General features: G+C 47.9%; 1 protein-coding gene across 4 annotated transcripts in view; it reads left to right on the top strand.

Moving 5' to 3' along the window:
* Positions 1-18,594, top strand: part of LOC124556832 (synaptoporin-like) — a 104,664-nt gene that overhangs the window by 65,037 nt on the left and 21,033 nt on the right. The gene's annotated exons all lie outside the window — the stretch shown is intronic.

The raw sequence follows: 18,594 nt of genomic DNA, 5'->3' as shown, positions 1-18,594 counted from the left end.
AGGAGTAACTCTTTTGTGGATACGTGCGTAGTGAGCTCGGGACCCCGAGCTAATGTGGCCCTCCTTCCTTTCCGGGCTGCATACCTTCCTTTTCCGCATCCTTCCCTATCCCCCGTCTTCGCCCCCCCTCCCCTCACCTCTGGCTCTTTCCTTTCCTTTCTCCCCCTCTGGGAGTATGGTTTGTGCCTACGTCCGGAGACGAACGCTCGTAAATGTAACGCATTCTTCGCCTTCTCTGCTTGTATGTCTTCATCCTTCCTTTGTCCTTCTTTTTTCCTTACCTTTTCTCTTTCCCCTTTTCTCCGCTGCGGCGTTTGAGGCCTCTCTTCTTTCCTTTCCCTTTCTTTGTTTTTCCCTTTCTCTTTCTTCCTCCCTGTGCGTGTCTGAAGGCCGACCCACGCATTTTTGTGCGTAGCCGGTGACGGGGTAACGCGTAATTCCCTGCCCCGGGTAGACGGGTAGGACACGTACGTAACCCCTGGTAACGGCCAGGCCCAGGGAGGGGTGATTACCCGAGCTGATACCTTCCGAAAGTGCTGATTGGTCCCTCCGTCCGTTTGTCGGGAGGTGTGACCCGAGGTGTGAACAATCACCCGAGCTGATACCTTCCGAAAGTGCCGATTGGTCCCTCCGTCCGTTTGTCGGGAGGTGTGACCCGAGGTGTGAACAATCACCTAAGGCGGGAGTGCCCTCAGAGAGGGCCCCCACAAGGGAGTAGCGCGCCATCGGAGATCCCGGTAATCATGGGGGATTCTTCCGCAATGGTTTCCTCACCTTCCACTATGTCTGCTCACAAGCGTAAGTTCACTGAGTCTCAGCCACAGACAGTTCTTCCATCGTTGCCACAGTTCATTGTTGTTTCTCGGTCTGACGAAGGTCACGACTTCTCCATGGTCAACCCTTTCATTATTCAGAAAGGTGTTGACGCAATTGCAGGTCCTGTAAAGTCTTGTTCCAGATTACGGAATGGCACCTTGTTGTTAGAAGCAGTCAGTGCCCTCGAGGCACAAAAATTGCTGTGTACTTCACTGCTCCACACCTTCCCTGTCCGGGTTGAAGCGCACCGCACCGCACTTTAAACTCCTCGCGTGGAGTCGTTTATACGCGCTCCCTCGATGGATTGTCTGACGAAGAAATTCAGCACTACCTGTCTGACCAGGGCGTAACGGCTGTTCATAAAGTTATGAAAAGGGTTGACACGAACATCATTCCAACCCGCACTGTCTTCTTGACATTTGACAAAGTTCAACTCCCATCGAAAATCAAAGCAGGCTATGAGAGAATTTCCGTTCGCCCTTACGTCCCAAACCCTACGCGTTGCTATCGGTGTCAGCAGTTCAATCACACCAGCCAGTCCTGTTCCAATCCGGCCAAATGTGTTATGTGTGGCCAGGATGCCCATGAGGGTGCTTGTCCACCTCCATCCCCTCGCTACATCAACTGTACGGGTGACCACGCTGCTTCCTCTCGAGATTGCCCTGTTTTTAAAGACGAAAAGCTCATCCAGGAAATCAGAGTGAAGGAAAAGGTGTCGACCTTTGCTGCTCGAAAATTATTCGCCAGTCGACAACCCACCGTGCCTCAGACAGGAAAATACAGCACTGTCCTTGCTTCTCCTCGGCCAACAAAGGAGGCGGCCACGCAGACTTGCAACCTCACCTTTAGTGCCACGGTCGTCAGATCGGCCAGCGCAAAGATCGCCCCTTCAACCTCACTACTTTCGCCTGCCTACTCTATGGCTCACCCTTCATCGGGTTCTGCTAAATCTCGAGCCCAAAAGTCAGACACCAAGACTTCGAAAAAAGAGCATACTCGTGAAGATTTTTACATACCCCAACTTCACAACCATCGGTTCCTACTTCATCTAAACATCATATTTCCAAGAAGGCTACTAAGAAACCCAGTTCATCTCATTCTCCACCTAGGCGTGTCCCATCTACAGCACCACCTGGCGGAAATCGCCCTCGGCCGTCTTCTGTGTCCCCGAGGCGCACTGCTGGCGGCCGATCAACTGGCCGATCGCTGGTGGCAGGAGCTGGTCCTGAACAACCTATGGATCAGGATCTTCTGCCTTCGGCTGAATGCCATTCCATGCTGTCCGTCGCAACCTCTGAGCAGTTGTTGAGTTGACGGCAACCTTGGTCACATTCCTCCACCCCCCCAGGGGGTCCACACCTCTTTCGTGGATACGTGCGTGGCGAGCACGGGGCCCTGAGCCATTGCAGCCTTCTTTCTCTCCCGGGCTGCATTTCCTTTCCCTTCCCCTCCTTTCCCCTCCATACCCCTTTCCCCTCGCCCTCTCCTCTCCCTCTATTGGTGTCCTTGCTTATGTTGGCCCCCGCTATCCTCCTGGTTCTGTTGGTTTTACACTCTGGCTTTGTTGCGTAATCATCTCCTCCTTTTGGCATTCCTTGGTCCCCCTCTGGGGTTTGACCTCCATTCCAAAATTTCTCTTCCGTAGTGTGAGCCATTTGGGGAGGAGCACCTTACCTAGTGTCTCCGACGTGTGCCCTCCTAGTATCTTCCACCTTTTCTTCTACGTCGTTGTCTGATGCTAGGGTGCATAGCCAGCACGGTAGCCAGCCCGTGTGGTGGGGTCGCTATGTACCCTTTTGGTTGAGCCCCCTGAACACACAGGGATCACACTTCTGATACCTGAGCTGTGACCTCCTCATGCATGCCTTGGAGTGGTTGCTCGTCATCCTGGAGCATCGGAACTCCCGGCAATGGCCGCCGTGCCAGACGGCCCTTGCTGTGGCTGGGTGGCGCCCGTGAGGAGAGCCCCTGATCAGAGTGGGTGGTATCAGGGCGGACGCTATGCAGATGAAACGCATAAGGGTCCAAACCTCTGGCCGCTCTTCTGCGGCCGTCTCTCTGCGTGGTACTGATTCCTCAAGTGCTGCTTCTCTTGCCCCTTCGGCCTTCCCTTCCGTGGCTACCCCCTGGGAGGAGGGTCAGGCCCGTCGTCTAGGGGCAAAACCTTTCCCCCGTTATCTAGTTTGCACCAGGACTGATGGAGATACTTTCACCAGTGTCAAACCTTTATTCTTTGTGGAACACATTGAAGACAAGTTCGGCGAAATGGACTCCCTGAGCAAGATGCGGTCGGGTTCATTACTGATAAAAACTGCTTCGGCTGCCCAATCTGCGGCCCTTCGTGCCTGTACCCATCTTGGCACAATTCCCGTGTCCATTACCCCTCACCAGTCTCTAAATATGGTACAAGGTGTGATTTTTCACAGAGACCTCATCCTTCAAACTGATGAGGAACTTCGGGACAATCTCGGACGGCGGGGTGTTCACTTTGTTCGGCGTGTTCAGAAGGGTCCTAAAGATAATCGTATTGATACTGGTGCCTTTATCCTGGCCTTTGAAGGGGATACCCTTCCTGAGAAAGTTAAGATTATGGTCTATCGCTGTGATGTGAAGCCGTACATCCCACCTCCTATGCGGTGTTTTAAGTGCTTGCGTTTTGGCCACATGTCTTCTCGCTGTACCCAGGACCCTCTCTGTGGTGACTGTGGACGTCCACTCCATGAGGGGAGTCCCTGTGTTCCCCCTCCTGAATGTGTAAATTGTCATGGTAGTCATTCTCCATGTTCAGCAGATTGCCCAGTCTATAAGAAAGAAAAAAAGATACAGGAGTATAAGTCTCTTGATCGTTTAAGCTACACAGAGGCCCGTAAGAAATATGCACGACTGCACCCTGTGTCCATGACATCTAGTTACGCCTTGGTTACATCTTTATCCCTTCCTCCCCCTTCCTTACCCCCGTCCCGGACCCCTCTCCTTCCCCCCTCCCCTGCGGCTCCCACACCTTCTCCTCTGGGCGCCGCTCCCCCTCCCCAGCCGGAGAAGTGTCCCACTCCTTCGGCGTCTGCCGGTCAAGGGCGCCTCTCCCGGGATGCCCCTTCCCGGCACCTTCCAGGTCAAAGGTCTGCTGCAGCGCGGCGACCGCGAGAGCCGCGGTCTATCGGCCCTCAGGTCGCCCGGTCTCTTTCTGTTCCTGATCTTGCTGCAGCTGGCTCCATTATGCCACACAGCCCTCCTCGAACTCAGCCTGAAAAGAAGAAGAAACATAAGTCCCGGGACAAAGAGCCTCTGGTGTCACCGGAGGTCCCTTCCCCGGCTTCACAACCGGATTCTGACCTGTCGTTTATGGATGTCGCCCCCTCCTTGTCGGTGACGGGTGGGGACCCGGCGGTATGACTGGATTTAGCGTGTTCAGCCCTCATTTAAACCATCGTTCTGTGGTTCTCCAATGGAATTGTAATGGCTACTATCGTCACCTTCCGGAATTGAAATCCCTTCTTTCGTCCTACTCAGCAGCTTGTGTGGTTCTCCAGGAATCTCATTTTACTGATGCTCACTCACCGACCCTTCGTGGGTTCCGTGTTTTCTGTCGAAATCGGGTCGGACCCTTGCGGGCTTCTGGTGGCGTTTGTACGTTGGTCCGTACAGACATTGCTAGCACGTGGATTCCTCTCCAAACTACATTGGAAGCAGTTGCTGTTAGGGTCCACTTAGACTCTGCAGTCACAGTATGCAATCTTTATCTCCCTCCTGACAGGACTCTTACACCTGCTGCCTTAACCACCCTTCTTCAGCAACTTCCTCCTCCCTTCCTCCTCCTTGGGGATTTTAATGCTCATCATCCTTTGTGGAGCAGTGCCTTTCCATCTAGACGAGGTCATCTTATCGACCAATTTATTGCAGACCACGACCTGTGCCTTCTTAATGATGGCTCCCCTACTCATTTCAGTGCTGGTCATGGTACCTTTTCTGCCATTGATCTTTCTCTTTCTTCTCCCTCTCTCCTCCCTTCATTACACTGGTCGCCACACGACGACCTTTGTGATAGTGACCATTTCCCGTTGATTATCACGCTCCCTTCCCGCTCCCCGATGGAGAGGTTACCTCGTTGGTCTTTCCACCGCGCCGATTAGCCTCTATATACTGCACAGGTCGAGTTTTCTCCCTCTTTGTCGGGTTGTATTGATGACGTCCTACGTGACGTGTCTGACGCGATTGTTCGCGCTGCTAACCTTGCTGTCCCGCGCTCATCTGGACAATTTCGTCGTCGGCAAGTCCCGTGGTGGAGTACGGCCATTGCCATTGCCATCCGTGATCGCCGTCGAGCTTTGCAACAGTTTAAGAGGCACCCATCTGTAGCCATCCTTTCTACCTTTAAGCGCCTTCGCGCTAAAGCCCGTTATTTAATCAAACAGAGCAAGCGGATATGTTGGGAACGATTCGTTTCTTCCCTTGGTTCCACTGTCCCTCTGTCACGGGTATGGGCTACACTTCGCTCTCTCCAAGGTTGCCATCGGCAGTCCACCCTCCCAGGCCTTCACCTCCCAGATGGCATTTGTACGGACCCATTAGTTCTCGCAGAACATCTTGCGACCCATTTTGCAGTGGCATCAGCGTCGGCCTCCTATCCAGCTGCTTTCCTTCATCAAAAACAGCAGGCTGAAGCTGTCACCTTATGTTTCACCACTTGTGAGTCAGAATCTTACAACGAACCTTTCACTGAATGGGAATTTCTTTCTGCTCTATCTGCTTCTCATGATACGGCTCCTGGCCCAGATTCCTTTCATAACCAGCTGCTTCAACATCTCAGTGCTCCACAACGGCACCATCTTCTTCGGGTGTTTAACCGTATCTGGCTCCAGGGTGACTTCCCTTCTCAGTGGAGGGATAGCATTGTGGTTCCTGTCCTTAAGCCTGGTCAGAACCCCCTATCTGTTGACAGCTATCGGCCAATTACTTTGACCAATGTTGGTTGTAAGTTACTTGAACGGCTGGTAGCCCGTCGGCTCACTTGGGTCCTCGAATCTCGGGATCTATTGTCCCCTTACCAGTATGGCTTTCGAGAGGGACGATCTCCAATCGATCATTTGCTTCGCTTGGAATCCGCAGTTCGGCAGGCTTTTTCCCAGCGCCGCCATTTGGTTGCAGTGTTTTTTGACCTTCGCAAGGCCTATGACACGGCCTGGCGCCATCACATCTTACTAACCCTTCATCAGTGGGGTCTTCGGGGCCCACTCCCGATTTTTATCCGCCAGTTCCTGATCCATCGGTCATTCAGAGTTCGAGTTGGTACTGCTTTTAGTTCTCCACGGACCCAGGAGACGGGCATCCCACAGGGTTCTGTCTTGAGTGTCCTTCTTTTCCTCATTGCTATCGATGGACTTGTGGCCTCTGTCGGTCCCTTGGTCGCCCCTGCCCTATATGTGAATGATTTCTGCATTTGGGTTAGTTCCTCCTCGATGCCATCTGCAGAACGGCAGCTCCAGGTGGCTATACGGCGTGCCTCTGCATGGACCCTCTCCCACGGGTTTCAATTCTCTCCTTTAAAATCGCGGGTGGTCCACTTCTGTCGCCGTACTACGGTCCACCCTGATCCAGAGCTCTATCTCGCTGCACAAAGATTGCCTGTGGTTCCACAGTTTCGTTTCCTAGGTCTTCTTTTCGACAACAAGCTTACTTGGCAGCCCCATATCAGACTCCTGAAGGTAGGATGTTTCTGTAAACTCAATGTCCTTCGCTTCCTTGCCCACTCCTCCTGGGGTGCGGACCGTTCCCTCCTCCTCCGTCTTTATCGTGCTCTAGTTCTGTCACGTTTGGACTATGGTTGTCAAGTTTATGGTTCAGCTGCTCCTTCCACGCTGCACGTGCTGGATCCAGTCCACCATCGTGGTATCCGTTTGGCCACCGGTGCCTTCCCTACTAGCCCTGTTGATAGTCTCCTGGTTGAAGCTGGGATCCCCCCCCTTTCTGTTCGGCGGTCCCAGCTTCTGGTGTCTTATGCCCTTACTATCCGTTCTTCTCCCGCTCATCCTTCCTATTCTATCCTATTCCCAGACCATGGACGTCGCCCGCCTGACTCCCGCCCTCGGGCGGGTTTACCGGTTGGGCTGCGCCTTGCGTCTCTTACCCGTGATTTTCGGCTTCCTTCTTTGTCCTGTCATCCTCGCTCCCTCCCCTCCACCCCTCCTTGGTTAGTTCCTCGGCCTCGAATTCGGATGGATCTCCGCCGCGGTCCGAAAGATTCCATCCCCCCGGTGGTGTTCCGTTCCTTTTTTCGCCAAATTTTATGGGAGTTTCGGGATGCTGTTGTTTTTTACACTGATGGCTCTAAATCTGCTGATCATGTTGGGTATGCCTTCACGTCCTTTGTTGGAACGGAAAATCATCTACTGCCACCCTCATGTGGAGTGTTTACTGCGGAATTGATGGCAATTTCCCGGGCCCTTACCTTTATTAAACAATCCCAACACAACCGCGTTTTGTTATGTACGGACTCGATGAGTGGCCTTCTTGCTATTGACCGGTGTTTTTCGCGCCATCTCTTGGTCTCTGCCATCCATGACCATCTCGCTGATCTTCACCGTGCTGCTTGTTCCATTGACTTCCTACGGGTCCCGGGCCATGTGGGTATCCCGGGTAATGAGCTCGCTGATCGTTTGGCTGGGGGAGCAGTTACTTACCCCCCGTTTTCTGTAACCCCTCCTGCAGCGGATTTACGGCTTCACATCAAATCCCACTTTGCACAGTCATGGGCCAATTCTTGGGAGGCTACTCCACTGTCTAATAAACTTCGTGCCATTAAGGTGAATACAGGCCCATGGCGTTCTTCCTTTAGCCTCTCCCGCAAGGACTCGACCACACTGTGTCGTCTCCGCATTGGCCATACCAGGCTGACCCATGGTTTCCTTTTGTGTGATGAGCCACCCCCGCTATGTGGTTGTGGAGCCTTCCAGTCAGTGGCCCACATTTTGGTTGAATGCCCCCTTCTTTTCGCTCTGCGTGCTAAGTACAGACTCCCCCACACTTTACCTTTGATGTTGGCTGACGATTCCCGGATGGTCTCTCTGGTTCTAGGTTTCCTCCGGGAGAGTGGTTTTTATTCTCAGTTTTAAAGTTTTTAATCTCCCTCTGGTGTTGGGGCAGGGCGGTGAGTGTTTGGGTGTCTCCCACTGTAGGCAGTGTTCAGAGATTCCCGATTCACCTCCCTGACCGGAATCCTCTTTTCTTTCCCTTTTACTCTGTTTTTACCCCTTCTTTTTAAGGCTTGGTTAGTTTTTCTATTCCCATACGTACTTTCTGCATTATAGCAGTTGTACCTTTTAAGTCACAGGTGGTCTTGCCTATGCTGTTTCAGCATAGTGTTGGGTTCGTTCTCTTGCCAACTTCCCTCATTTGTTTTTACTAATGACAACGTGACTGCCCTTTTACGTTTCCCCTTTATCCGTTTTATTTTTCTGACTATACTGAGATGTCCCGTTAGCGGAATGGAGTCTATTTGAAACAAGGGACTGATGACCTTGCTGTTTGGTCCCTTTAACCTCAACCAACCAACCAACCAACCAACCAACATTCCTCCACCTTCTGTTCACCCTATGTCCATTATCCACTGTAATATCCGTGGCATTCGAGCCAATCGGGATGAATTGTCAATCCTCTTACGATCCTACTCGCCGGTCATCTTCTGTCTTCAGGAAACGAAGCTGCGTCCCCATGACCGCTTTGTTCTCCCCATTTTCAGTCCATCCGATTTGATCTCCCCTCTGTTGAAGGCACTCCAGTCCATGGAGGACTCATGATTCTTCTCCATGATACTCTCCATTATCACCCAATCCACTTAAACACTTCCTTCCAAGCTGTCGCTGTCCATCTTTCCCTTTCTGGATATACCTTTTCTCTTTGTACTGTATACATTCCATTGCCCACACCAATGGCACGAGCTTATCTCCTTCATCTTCTTGGTCAGCTTCCACCCCCCTGTTTGCTGGTTGGGAACTTCAATGCCCACCACCTGCTTTGGGGATCTCCACATCCTTGTCCACGTGGCTCACTATTGCTAGACGTCTTCCACCAAGCGGATCTAGTTTGCATCAACACTGGGGTCCCTACATTTTTGTCTACCTCCACGACAAATTTCTCTCATTTGGACCTTTCGGTCGGTACTGTTCCGCTAGCTCGGCGCTTCGAATGGTTCGCCCTTGACGATACACACTTGAGTGACAACTTTCCATGTATCCTTAGACTGCAGCCTCAACTGCCATATATGCGCCCGCTACGCTGGAAGTTTGCCCAAGCCGATTGGACACTTTTTTCGTCTCTAGCGACATTCGATGACCGTCACTTTCCCAGCCTCGACGATGAGGTCACACATATTACCAACGTTATTCTTACAGCTGTGGAACCTTCAATACCACGCACCTCCGAATTGCCCCGGCGCCCCCCAGTTCCTTGGTGGAACGAGGCGTGCCGTGACGCAATACGTGAGCGGCGACGTGCTCTTCGCGTTTCCCGCCATCATCCTACTTTGGCCAACTGTATCCGCTATAAGCAGTTCCGTGCGCGATGCCATCACGTCATTCGCGATAGCAAGAAGGCAAGCTAGAAATTCTTTATTAGCTCATTTAACACCTTCACTCCCTCCTCGGAAGTTAGGAGTCGGCTTCGACGGTTCTCAGGCGCGCCTAGTTTCTCCCCGGTCTCTGGGCTCACTGTCGCGCATGATACATTAGTGGACCCCGTCGCAATTTCTAACTCATTGGGTCAGCACTTTGCTGAGATTTCGAGCTCTTCAAATTACCCGCCAGCGTTTCTCCAGAAGAAACGTGCAGCGGAAGTGCGACCTCTTGCTTTCTCCTCTCAAAATCGCGAAAGCTACAATACTGTTTTCTCCATGCGGGAACTTCAACATGCACTCTCTTCTTCTCGCTCCTCCGCCTCAGGACCGGATGGTATCCACGTCCAAATGTTGTTGCATTAGCAACCCATAGTCTGCGTTACCTCCTTCGCCTTTATAATCGAATTTGGACTGACAGTACTTTTCCCAGACGATGGCGGGAGGCTGTCATCGTTCCTGTTCAGAAACCTGGAAAGGACAAACATCTCCCCTGTAGCTATCGCCCAATTTCTCTCATGAGTAGTGTATGTAAGGTTTTGGAGCGTATGGTGAATTGCCGTTTAGCTTGGTGGCTGGAGTCCCGCCGTCTTTTAACACTTGCCCAATGCGGATTCCGAAAGCATCGTTCTTCAGTTGACCATCTTGTTGCTCTCTCCACTTATATCATGAACAATTTTCTCTGGAAACGCCAAAAAGTAGCAATATTTTTTGATCTGGAGAGAGCATACGATACCTGTTGGAAGACAGGCATCCTCCGCACACTGTTCTGTTTGGGCTTTCGAGGTCGGCTGCCCCTTTTTCTTCGCGAATTTATGGCAGAGCGCACATTTAGAGTGCGGGTGAACACTACTCTCTCCCGTACTTTCTCCCAAGAAAACGGGGTACCCCAGGGCTCCGTGCTAAGTGTTGTAATGTTTGCCATTGCCATAAATCCAATTATGGATTGTCTCCTTCCTGATGTCTCGGGCTCCCTCTTTGTGGACGATTTTGCGATCTACTACAGCTCTCAACGGACCAGCCTTCTTGAACGACGTCTTCAAGGATGTCTCGATCGCCTCCACTCTTGGAGCATCGAAACCGGCTTCCGTTTTTCTTCAAGTAAGACCGTTTGTGTTAATTTTTGGCGTCGTACGGAGTTTCTTCCACCCTCCTTACATCTAGGACCTGTCAACCTTCCGTTTTCGGACGTCGCTAAATTCTTGGGTCTTATGTTTGACAGAAAGCTGTGCTGGTCCTCCCACGTTTCCTATCTTTCGGCTCACTGTCTGCGATCCCTCAACACCCTCCGTGTCCTGAATGGTACCTCCTGGGGAGCGGATCGAGTGGTCCTTCTCCGCCTCTATCGCGCCTTAGTGCGCTCGAAATTGGACTATGCAAGCATAGTCTACTCCTCTGCTCGGCCGTCTATTCTTTGGCGTCTTGACTCTATCCACCACCGTGGATTACGTTTAGTGTCTGGAGCTTTTTACACCAGCCCTGTGGAAAGCCTTTATGCTGAGACTGCTGAACCTCCACCGTCCAATCGGCGAGCAGTCCTTCTGAGTCGTTATGCTAGCCATCTGCATTCCATGCCTGCTAATCCAGCCCATGACATTTTTTTCGGCGCCTCCTTTGATGTAGGGTATGCAAGCCGCCCCTCCTCCCTACTACCACCGGGAGTCCGCTTCCATCAACTGCTCCATTCTCTTTCCTTCCGCTTCCCTAAAACCTTCTTGACAACTTGGGGTACAGCACCGCCTTGGCTCCGTCCGAGGATCTGCCTGCTCCATGACCTTTGTCAGTTTCCCAAGGATGGTACCCCTTCACTTGTTTATCGTCGGGCGTTTTCTGCTCTATGTGCACAAATGAAGGAAGCCACATTTATTTACACTGATGGCTCAAAAACATCGTTTGGTGTAGGGAGTGCCTATATTGTTGGGGACACCCCAAATCAATTTCGGCTTCCCGACCAGTGTTCGATTTATACTGCGGAGCTTTACGCTGTTCTCCAGGCTGTCTACTACATCCGCCGCCATCAGAAGATACAGTATGTTATCTGTTCAGATTCTCTCAGCTCTCTCCTCAGTCTCCAAGCTCTTTACCCTGTCCACCCTCTGGTCCACCGGATTCAGGACTGTCTGCGCTTGCTCCACCTGGGGGGCGTCTCGGTGGCGTTCCTCTGGCTCCCGGGACACGTTGGTATCTGTGGAAATGAGGCAGCCGATATAGCGGCCAAGGCTGCAGTCTCTCTTCTTTGGCCAGCTATTCAATCGATTCACTTCGCCGATCTACGGAGCGTTTTATGTTGTCGTGTTGTTCTTTTATGGCACGCACATTGGTCGACACTTCCCCATAATAAATTGCGGGACGTGAAAGCTCTTTCTTGTGCTTGGACCTCTTCCTCCCGAACGTGTCGTCGGGAGGAGATAATTTTAACTAGACTCCGGATAGGGCACTGTCTTTTTAGCCATGGACATCTTTTAAGCGGTGATCCTCCCCCACTCTGTCCCCACTGCTCTCAACTGTGGATGGTAAGACACCTTTTAATTGAGTGCCCCTATTTTACTCCGTTACGCGCCAGTCTACAGCTGTCGCCTGATATTTCTTCCATTTTAGCAGATGACACGTGCTCGGCCGATCGCGTTCTCGAGTTTTAGTGCCAGTGAAATGACGTCAGTCATTTGAAGCTTTTTTTTGGGGACAACCAACCCCTTTCTGTAGTGGATTTTTAAGCCTTCTTTCTGCTTTTATTTTCTCCAATTTTTTGAGTTTCCTTCCCATTGCTGCTGGTTTCCATTTTCGGTTTTTTACCGTTTCCTAAGTCACGGACCGGGCGGTAATGACCATAGCAGTTTTGCGCCCTAAAACCAAAACAAACAAAAAGATTCGTTTGAATGAAGATATCATGACCAATCACAACCTTTTCCAAACTGTCTCTACTGTGGAAATGCAGTTTTGTGATTGTTGTGATCATCGTGACACCTTTGTCAAACCACCTTTAGCGCGTCTCGGTATATGGCCACGTGGAGCGCTAGTTGACACAGTCATTCTATTTGCATTGCTCAAATGTTTTTAGTGTAAACGCAGTGCCCGTTACATATTGTATTCGTGCTGAGCAAAACGTGTTCAGAGAATTTATTCTCGCTGTCAAGTGCAGTATTTATGTATGTATTTTTTGTGACTTTACACAAACAAACAATGTGAGTGATAGTGTGTGTGTGTGTGTGTGTGTGTGTGTGTGTGTGTGTGTGTGTGTGTGGTCTTTTCTACATAACTGATGAGGGACAGTACCTGATAACCTCAAAAAAGATGAGTACAGTGCAACAGACGCAGAATAACACACTCAAACACCATACAAAATATTTATTGGCATATTTGCACTTGACAACGAGAAAAAAATCCTCAAAATGCATCACGCTAAGCATGAAAAAATGCGTAACTAGTGCAGTATTTCATTATTTAAATAATGAATGACAGCTGCAGGCTTTCCAAAAACATCGATTATGATGTTTGAAATGAAGTCAAATGTTTCCATTTCCTAGACAGTTATCAATTCCAGTTACATCAGTGGTTTTTATTAGATAATAAACCTTTATTAGATAATCAAAAATTCCCTGACAAGTCCTTTGATGCCTGTTAAACAGTGGAATAGGCACATAAGAAGACTTCAAAAAAGATGTAAATACTCAGGCAGACACCTGCTGTGGGAAAGATAGAATTATTGAAATGACATTACAGATTGGTATGAAACAGTGCAATGTCTTCCAAGTAAGTGCACCACAAAAAGGTTGCCCTGATGAAGAGCAAGAAGTAGATTCTGAGTTGGTGCCACCATGCCAGAAGATTCACACATGAAGTGAATTTAATTTCTTTTGTGCTGCAATAGTCCCTTCAGATGAGAGAGATTATTACAGTGTGGAGAGATAAGACCCAACATCATTGCTTTCTGAGGCCACACCAAGGGAAGGGGAACGAGAAAGATGTCTGGGAGTGCAATACTTCATGTGTACTTCAACTGATGGGGATACTACTTCCGTAATGAAACCATTATTTTGTGTTGAAAACATTGAAGACACATTTGGGGAAGTTCAGTGTGTGGGAAAGTTGTGAAATGGTTTGTTATTAATCGACATTTCATCTGCTGCCCAACCTATAGCTCTTCAGGTGTGTGATCGTGTAGGTGACATAACTGTTGCAGGGCACAGTGTTCAGTTTTCTTCATATTGTCATTATATTCACACAGTGCAGTGCATCTACTTAGACAGGATTCTTGTCTGCTCATTGTCCTTTCATGGTCTCGCAGCAGGTACTATCTAGATGGTGCAAAGCAGCGTTAAAGAAATCGCCACCCAATACCTACCAGATAGAGCCAGCAAAACTCAATTTAGAAATAACTTCTTGAAAGTTCATGATAACTATTGGATGTTTGGATTATCTTCTTGTAACAAGATATTTAGAGTTCTATTTACTATTTATTGCCATGAAGACTCGTGAAATGTCTATATAGTCCCTATTTATGTGTGCACTAATATTTCCACTGCAAGTTTACAGTTACAAAGATGTGCTACACATAGTCACATGAAAGCAGCCAGAATTTTGCAAGTTCCTCCTGAATATTATTCGCAATCTAAACAGTCACTGACCCTCAACTTTAGACATGTTAAACATTTGGTCAATTCAGTGGTCTTCCTTTACAGGAGTGCTCGCCACCTATTCCATCTGAATGCGAAACATTCCTCATGGTGTTTCTAAGTTTGTCTGGAATATTTCACATGCAGTTATTTCAAATGGAAGCACATAAAATTGCTAGACATTCACAAAAATGCTTCCCACTCTAGTTGCTTTCAGTTAGCGATAAATAAATTGAATTGACATCTCTAATTCTTTTTACATGCTATTTGCGAAGAGTGATCGTAACATGTTTGGTACAATGATTTTGAAGCGACTCACTGGGCAGTGTCCTCTTACAGATAACATCCATCTCTCTTAATGGAAAACTATCATATCTGATAGGCTGTTGATCTGAATGGACAGTCAGAAAATTCTTTCTAGACAATTATCTTATCCAATCACCATTTAGAAGAGTTTAGATGAGCAAAACTTCATTTTGCAGTGAAACCCCTATTTTATGTCTTCGTGTGATCCAGACTTAAATGTAAAACTAAGGAAAATAGAGAATCAAGGAAAATGTTAACCCCCCCCCACAAAAGAGAGAAGAGAGAGAGAGAGAGAGAGAGAGAGAGAGAGAGAGAGAGAGAGAGAGCAAAAACACACTTAATTGGCAATGTGATGAAAATTTGCAGTCCTCTACAATAGTGTGAGTAAAATGTAAGAGAAGAAAATTAAATGTGCAATGCAATGTTTATACATTAATTTGTGGTAATGAATATCATCAGTTCTTAAAAAAAGCTTTGAGAGATCATCCTTTGTACTCACCTAGAAAATAGCAGAGATTGATGAACATGTTGAATTAAACCTAAAACATCACTGCACTTAAGTGGTTAAACCATAAGCGTAAATGCGGACATCTGCTTAATGTCATACTTTGTCACCTTTTTTGTTACTGTTTAATGCTTTTCTTATGAGCCACACTTCATATCCTAAAGTGTTACTTCACGCTTGATGAGAGAAACAAACGTGAAAAAATGAGTTTCCGTCCCCACTTGAAGTTATAAGCTTATTAGAAATCGGAGGTGAATTTCTGTACCCTCTGTAAAATGTAAATTTGAGGAAAGCTCAGGTGCTACAGTTTTGATTCATGCCCTCTATCACTGTTGCCACTGTTTACGATCTACAGTGTGTGGTGTGTGCGGCACAAAGTATATGCCTGAGTAGTGTATGTTGTTGTTGTTGTTGTTGTTGTTGCAACTGTATGATGTCAGATTTGAACATGAGTGTCTATAAAATATACAATCACAAAACTCTCATTCTGTTCCTGTGTGACATTCTGTTTCCGTTGACATCTCTGTCGTGGCACATCAACTGCATGAAAAGTATATTTTCACCACTTCACAAAACTTTCACCCCCACTTGCATTCCCATCACTGAAGAACTACTCCCACTCTCCACACATCCATTATGCGAGCTCATTTTACGTGTTACTGTGGTGTCGTGGTTGCGCTTGTTACTGGGTGACTTAACAAGGCGCCTGCCAATAAGAGTTCACTAGCCGGAAATGAGCGATGTTTTCTCGATTATAACAGAGTATTTTCTTATAGACTCAGTGTTTGGAATTTTAAAGGGTGATGATTGATATTGTTGCTGAATACATCAGAAATACGTGCAGAATGATTAAAATGAATAAGTAGCACAAAAGAAGGTGGTGGCAGGACCCCATTCGTCACGTACTGGCTCAGTTGGGAACACATCGTGTCAACTGTCTTGTTTATCCACTAACACTGTTGGGTTGCAGTAGTTCTATCATAATTGCACAGTGAAGCTAAATATTGGAAGTTGTGCTGGCAACACTGACTGTGGATTACGTCAGCATTTCCTCACACATCTGCCCTCTCCACAACAGCCTAAAATATTCCCTCAGTACCACGACCACCACCCATGGTGTGAACCATCTGTCTTGTGTGCCACTTAAAACTCTGTCACATTAAACATCATCATCTCTTGTTGGTGCCTTTATCCCACGATTCACAAGGTCGGCGTGGTTAGGGACGGATTTGGCTAGGTTAATGTTAAGGGGTGGCCGGATGCCCACCTGCTGCCAGTTTGTCACATTAAACATAAACAGGACGAAGTCAAGTGAGGCGTCGAGTAAGAACTTGGAATCGATGAAAACTTTACTAGGAAGAAACGTAAAATGGAGAAATTTTCTGTATTGATCTTACGGGTTTTTCACAGGGGCTAGGAATTTATGGTGTAGAATTGAGAAAATTGTGAAATCAAAGTTCCACTGTATTACATTAGATTTAATTATAAACCAAATAAAGTATGAAATAATTCCAAAACTAAATAACAAACTTCCTCTATTCCTAACTTCTGTTTCAGCTGCCTTCTACAAAAGCATACTCAGAAATGTTATGACTCGTGTTCTTCCCTGGAATTTTTCCTACAGTTTGGATTTCACACACGTCTTCACAAAATCAAACATTTCAAATTTTCATTTGTCCCTCATCCACTCTGTCACGTAACAAAATATAACTGAATATTAATTTTAAAAGGTTCAAATATTATTTCAAATAAAAATTACAAACTTTTATAAAATGAAACATTGTAGTTAATTGACATTTAGGAGCTGAACTTTTCATAATAGCTCCATATTATGTTGGAAGTTAATCTATTGTCATTACTAGATCAGTTTTGAATTACCACAATGGTTTTTGTGATTGTTAGGTAATATTTTCTGTCTTTGAAACTATGGTAAATAACAAAATGAAATTTGGACAATATCATTTTAACAAAGAAAAGCATTCTGTAAAGTTTGAACAAAATTTCAAAAGAATTAATTTAGTTTATTTAGATTCTTAGGGAGTATAAATACTCGAAAGTGTCCTACTGCCAGGTGGAGTCATTGCCACAGTTAGGATCTGCCTTAAGTTAGCATCTGGACTGGAGGTGCTGGCAGCTCCATACTTCATTACACCTACGACAACGCACCCCCCCTCCCCAGGGCACTCATCGCTCTTTGGTGAGTACGTGCTTGGCGCCCACAGGGCCCAAGCCCTCACAGCACTGCTTCTCTCTCTGTGCTTCTTGTCTCCTCATCTCCTGTCCTTTTCCCCTCTCTTGGGGAGATGTCTCGTGCTTCCATGGGCTGATGAAGCTCATTTGCATTGGTTTCTCTCTTGTACTGCCTCCCCTTTGGAGGTTCCCTGGCTGGAAGGAGCACACCATCAGAAATGCTGGCAGTCATGGGGGACTTCTTCCCAATGACTAATTTTCCTTCTCTTTATCAGAGTGTTTCACATAAAAGAAAGTGGAGTGAGGCTCCTGCCTCATTGTCTCTTCCTGTTGTGCCTCGATATCTAGTAGTCTCATGTTCAGATGAAAACCAGACTTTTACTACTGTTAACCCCTTTGTTATACAGAAAGGCGTGGGTGGCATCGCCGGCCCTGTGAAGTCATGCCCTCGTCTCCACAATGGAACTCTGCTCTTGGAAATTGATAGTGCTCTCCAGGCCCAGAAATTACTCAAGGCCCAAATCCTCCACGAATATCCTATAAAAGTGGAGGCTCACAAAACACTTAACTCATCCTGCTGTTTTATCTAGACCCTGCTGTTGGATGGTAAAAACACAGTCAAATGTGTCACTTGTAGCAGGGATGCACATGAGGGCGCCTGTCCACCTCCTTCCTCCCGCTGTGTCAATTGTAATGGGGAACATGATGTTGCTTCTCATTCTTGTCCCGTATAGCAAGACGAATGAGCTGTTCAGGAGATTAGGGTGAAGGAAAAGGTACCTTTTACTGTTGCCTGGAAATTGTTGGCGAGCCGTAAACCGAATGTCCCTTCGTCCAGAAGCTACAGCACCATGTTAGCCTCTCCCCATCCCACAAACAACATGGCTACGCAAACTTGTGACTTACAGTTCAGTTAAATGGTGGCAAAGTCTCCTCGCCTTCAAGCTGACGCTCTGTCTCCCGCTTCCCGGGCTGTAGATTCTGCTACCTGCTCTTCGCACTCGCCAATGAAGACGGTTGCAATGCATTGAGCGAACTGTCAATTCAAAAAGGATTATTCCCAGAAGATTTCTTGGGTACCTAGAGTTGGCAGCCGTCTGGCTCTTTTGCAAATCGCCCAAAGTCAGAACAATCAGCCAAAGACAGTCTGTCTTCCCCCTCTCCGACTAGTTGGCCCTTTTCAACTGACAGACACTGGGGAAGCTCCGTTGATCCTGCTGAGTTTATGGACGAAGATCCTCCACCTGTGGATTCCAGCGGCCGTTCTCCCTCAACGGCTCGCCCTAAGTGCCCGTTGAGGTGAGTGTTTCTTATTCATTCTCCGGTGTTTCTAATTTTTATAGCCCTTTTACAGTGGGATATCCATGGCCTTTGGTCTAACAGGGCGGACCTCCAGCTGCTCCTGCGATCACAGTGTTCACTTAGTAGTCCTTCTCCAATAAACCAAGCTATGTCCTCAAGACCACTTTGCTCTTTCCCATTTTACTTCGCTATGGATGGACCTTCTCCTTACGGCGGGGATTCCTGCTCATGATGGGGTCATACTTCTATGAGATGAT

Source organism: Schistocerca americana, chromosome X (assembly GCF_021461395.2).
Source record: "Schistocerca americana isolate TAMUIC-IGC-003095 chromosome X, iqSchAmer2.1, whole genome shotgun sequence".
Taxonomy (NCBI): Eukaryota; Metazoa; Arthropoda; class Insecta; order Orthoptera; family Acrididae; genus Schistocerca; species Schistocerca americana.
This window is presented reverse-complemented; position numbering and strand designations above follow the sequence as displayed.